Below are 5,562 nucleotides of genomic sequence, written 5' to 3' on the forward strand. Positions count from 1 at the left end.
AGGTATTGTTAGGGAATAATTATGTGTTTAGGCTAGTTAGTCTACTTGTTGGGAGAATGTTGGAAGTTAGTGGAAGTTGGCAGTAAGCCTTCATGCCCATTAAGAGGATGTTGGAACCTAAGGGAAGTTGGCAGTAAGCATTCATGCCCACTAGGAGAATGTTGAAACCTAGGGGAAGTTGGCTGAAATCCTTCAAGTCTACTAAGAGAATATTGGAACCTAAGGGGAATTGGTTGTAATCCATTATGTCCACTAGGAGAATGGTTGGAAGTTCTTTAGGTATTTGGGATGCTGGCCTTATACCTATAGGCCCTTTGAAGTGTAGACTATGAGCCTTGTTTGTGTGTATTTTATGTATAATGTTGATATATGGTATTTTAAGGAACACACAAAGCTTTATGTTTACAGTTATGGATTTCATGTTTTTTAGGCTGTACTTTTGGCAGTGGGTACTGAGAAGACTCCAGCTTGACTGTAACGCATGCCAAGTTTTAGAGGTATTTGATTATTTTGATTACAAATTTTCCAAGTGCAAAGACTTTATTAATTCGATCGTGGGCCGGATAGATTTTTAAGCTATCAAGTTAGCCGATTACTTAGAAGAGCTTTAGCCAAAGACTGATGACTACCTCAATAATGATGGTTGCATATGATGTGGTGTACAACGCAACGGGTCGTAGAGTATTGTTCAGAAATCTTATAAAATGGCTAAAGGTCTTGAATTCCATCTCAAGGCCTTTAAATATTTATTGTCAAAAGTGAGTCGATAGACAGAAAATAGTCGAAAATATTTTTGGTCAAAAGTTTAAGAAAATAGCTTGTGTAGGAAATTTCTCAGAACTTCCGATTGAATACTTCTATCGGAAGAGAGTCTTAGGGGGTGTTTGGGATTGCTTTTAAAACAACTTTTGTCTTTTAACTTTTCAAAAAAATTAAAAAAAAAATGGCTCAAAGATGTTTGGGTAATGCAAAATATCTTTTAAAATAATTTTTTGTGTAGGAGAAAAAGTTAGTGTTTCAAAAGTCACAAAATCATATCTTTTTGTAACTTTTGGGACTTTTTAACATGAAAATATGACTTTTACCCTAAAATCAAATACAAACACATTTGAAAGACTATCTTTTGAAAAAAGTCAATAGCCAAAAAATCATTTTACAAAAAGCACTTTTAACATCAAAAAGTAATCCCAAACAGCCCCTTAACATTTTTTGAAATTTGTTAGATGAAGTTTCCAAGGACATACATATGAAATCGTTTTGTCGGATATTATCAAAATTACAGGATTTCTTCACATTTTCGACTAGAATTTCTCCGGTTTTCTAATAGTTATATAATCCCGTTGAACATAAAACCAACAATAACACTTGAGCCCTGCAAATGTACAAAATGTGTTGACCACAAAATAAAATAAAAATAAGCAGATAAACTTAAAATGAACGAAAAATAGAACCAGTGTCAATATTTGCCAAACACTGCCAAATACCGGCAGATCAGTATAACGAGGTTCATACAATATTTAATCAGGTTTACCAATCACATGCAAATTATGATATGCTTTCTATCGCCAAACACCAACAGATGGCCAGAAATTACTTTCTATGGACCTAAAAAACCCAAAACAAAGTTTGCTTATGTATGGATGGAAATACATATTAAAAAAATAGTTATTATAGATTATATAATTGTATGTATGAAATTTCATGTTTTGTATTTAAAAAACCAAATGTTAAAATCAATACTGAAATTTGTGTTTAAATTATGAACAACAAAAATCAAGAAATAATGAATGACATGAGGGATTATTTATAAACATATAATTGTAGTATATACTATATAATACCTTTCAAAACATTGTAAATCACAGAAACATGAAAGGATGTCAACAAAATTCCAATTGTGTGTCAATATATCAAATATCAAGGATTTGAAAAATATTTATTAACATTATTAGAATATAATTTTTAAATCATGCTACAAAACTTGTATTATATAACTTATAAAACAAAGAAAAAAAATCGTACAAAAATATTATTTTCATACAAAATAATATAAACAATTTTTTTTTACCGAAATGTTGATATGAAATAGAGAGAGTTCTTTAGCAATTTTTCACTACTATAAATATTAGTCATCACCTTCTTCTAAAACAAGACGAAATCATGTCATCGATTATCCTTTTTTCCCTATTGTTTTTCATTTGTTGTTGTCCTTGCTTTTCACTACCAAAAGGGCCCTCCGATCCTAATTCCCTCTACAAATCCTTTCTCGAATGCCTTCCAACATCATCCCCTCAACCTGACAAAACATTCTCTTCAGTCGTTTACAGCTCCGCCGCTAACTCCTCCGCCTATACCAAAGTTCTAACAGAACACATCAAAAACTTCCGTTACAATACCACCTCCACACCCAAGCCTGCCATCATTATCACTCCAAAAAAAGAAAATCACGTGCAAGCTGCCGTCATCTGCGCCAAAAAACTCAATATCCAGATTAGGATTCGCAGCGGAGGACATGATTACGAAGGAGTCTCCTACACCTCGTCTGAAAAAACTCAGTTCATGATAATTGACATGCTTAACCTCCGTGCAATTGATATTAATGTCGGCACCGAAACTGCGGTGGTCCAAGCCGGAGCTCATTTGGGTGAATTGTATTATCGGATTTGGGAAAAGAGTAAGGTGCATGGGTTCCCGGCCGGAGCATGTCCGACACTCGGTATTGGTGGACACATAAGCGGCGCTGGTTATGGCACCATGATTCGAAAATACGGGTTGACTGTTGATCATGTGATTGATGCCAAGATCGTCGATGTTAAAGGTCGGCTTTTGGACAGGAAAGCCATGGGTGAGGATCTTTTTTGGGCCATACGCGGCGGCGGTGGCTCCAGTTTTGGTGTCGTATTATCCTTCACCGTGAAACTAGTTCCGGTGCCGAAAGTTAATACTGTTTTCAGGGTAACGAAAACGGCGGAAGAAAAAGCGGTAGACATCGTTTTTAAATGGCAGTCGGTTATGTCTACAATCGACAAAGATTTGTTTATTAGAGTTTTACTACAGCCGACGACGGAGAAAAACAAGAAAACTGCCCAGGCTACATTTATGGCCCTTTTCTTGGGTGATTCCACCAGGTTGATGGGTTTAATGAGTAAAAGCTTCCCGGAACTAGGATTGAAGAAAGAAGATTGCTTTGAAGTAAGTTGGATTCAATCCACTCTTTTTTGGTCAAACTTCGATTACAACAAGACAAAGCTAGATATCCTCATCGATCGGCATACTGATGTTGTTAAGTTTTTGAAACGAAAGTCTGATTACGTACAAACCCCTATACCAACGCAAGCATTAACGTCCATATTCAACAAGTTGGGTGAACTTGGTAAAATTGGTATGGTTTTCAACCCTTACGGCGGGAGAATGAATGAAATTCCGGCAGACGCAACTCCATTTCCTCACCGTGCCGGAAACCTGTTCAAGGTGCAGTATTCATTGAGTTGGCAGGAGAGTGATGCGAAAGTAACTGAAAACAACATGAATCAGAGCAGGGTTATGTATGAATTCATGACTAACTATGTAGCGAAGAATCCAAGAAGCGCATTCTTGAATTACAGAGATTTAGATATTGGTGTGAATAAAGGTGATGGGTTTAACTCCGGCAAGGTTTACGGGGAGAAATATTTCAAGAAGAATTTTGATAGATTGATGAAGGTGAAGACGGCTGTAGATCCAGAAAATTTCTTCAGGAATGAACAAAGTATCCCTGTTCTGCCTGGAAAGCATGGAAAACACAACTATGTATCCACGATTGACGATTATATATATAACGGGAATGAACAAAGTATCCCTTCTCCTCCAGGAAAGCACACTGATGTGTCCATGACTAACGATTATATATATAGCAGGAATAAACAGAGTATCCCTACTTTGCCAGAACAGCACACCGATGTGTTCAAGACTGACGACTATATATACAACGGAAATGAACAGAGTATCGCTACTTTGCCTGGAGAGCACACCGATGTGTCCATGACTAACGATTATATATACAACAGGAATGAACATAGTATCCCTACTCTGCCTGGAAAGCATGCGGATGTGTCCATGACTGACGATTATATATACAATAGGAATGAACATACTATTCCTACTCTGCCTGGAAAGTACGCTCATGTGTCTATGAATGACGATTATATATACAATAGAAAGGAACAGAGTATAGCTACTCTGCCTAGAAAGCACAACGGTGTGTCAAAATCTGATGATTATATATACAACAGGAATGAGCAAAGTATCCCTACTCTGCCTGGAAAGCACACCGATGTATCCATGGCTGACGATTATATATACAACAGGAATGAACAAAGTATCCCTATTCTGCTTGGAAAGCACAAGGATGTGTCTAGGACTGACGATTATATATACAACAGGAATGAACAAAGTATCCATAATAAGCCTTGAAAGCACACCGATGTGGCCATGAATGACGATTATATCTATAACATAAATGAACATAGTATCCCTACTATGCCGAGAAAGCACAAAGATGTGTTCAGGTTTGATGATTATATATACAACATGAATGAACAAAGTTTCCCTGCTTTGTTTGGAAAGCACATCGATGTGTCCAAGATTGACGATTATATATACACCTGATGGAGAAATATAGATCTAAGATGTAGGAACTTGTGTGTATGTATATATAGATGTCTAGTTGTGTATATACAGTTGTCTTGAAATGGAATAGCTAGAAGTCTATAAGGTTCAACGAATAAATTAACAGGTATCGTAAAAAGTGATTTCTTTTATGTATAACGCTAATACCACCAAATTCCCATAAAAATAAGGCAAAACGAAACTAAGAAATGACGACCTGTATTAATGATAGGGACTACTTTTGACGATGTCCAACATATTACATTTATATCATATTCACATTTGCCTTTTAAAGTTTTACTCTTCAACTTTAACCTTAAATATTTTTAATTGTGATTTAAATTACTTAATGAAATTTATAACAATGAAAAAGACATTTTAAACACAATCCGTTAATATATTGTGCAACAAATATTATATATCAAACACACAAATATTTAAAGTCAAAATTAAAGAATAAAGGTAACTTGTTTTTGTCTATATTTCAATGTACATCTATACAAAATTACAGAATAATGTCGTAGTATGAAATTCTAGTCTATAATAGATTATAAGTAGGAGTGTATGCCTAAACTTATTTTAGAGGCAATAAAGTTGCACATAAAAGGTGTAAGGCTTGCGCTTTATATATTGTTAAAATAAACAAACATTGAGAGCATATACTTCATGTAAAGAATGTGGCGAAAAAATTTCAGTATCAATTGCCAGTAAGAAAAGTAGAAGAGTAAAATACCGAAAATGAGCGGTAAGAAGTAGTGGGGAGTCTAGAACGTCAACTACATGGTTCATAATTTTAAATGAAGCCGATAAAAAAGATAAATATTATTAAAAAAAAAAATTCTATTGCAGGTTGAAATCTAGTCGAGTCGTATAAGCAAAAGAAAAAAATAAATTCACTTCTTACAATTATACACG

At 35.0% G+C, this 5,562-nt stretch overlaps 1 pseudogene; it reads left to right on the forward strand.

Annotated features, from left to right (window-relative positions):
- The first annotated feature begins 2,139 nt into the window (after window positions 1-2,139).
- Window positions 2,140-4,799, forward strand: LOC145071050 (berberine bridge enzyme-like 21 pseudogene; annotated as a pseudogene).
- The last annotated feature ends 763 nt before the right edge of the window (window positions 4,800-5,562 follow it).

Source organism: Lactuca serriola, chromosome 8 (genome assembly GCF_051521515.1).
Source record: "Lactuca serriola cultivar US96UC23 chromosome 8, Lser_US96UC23_V15, whole genome shotgun sequence".
Lineage (NCBI taxonomy): Eukaryota > Viridiplantae > Streptophyta > Magnoliopsida > Asterales > Asteraceae > Lactuca > Lactuca serriola.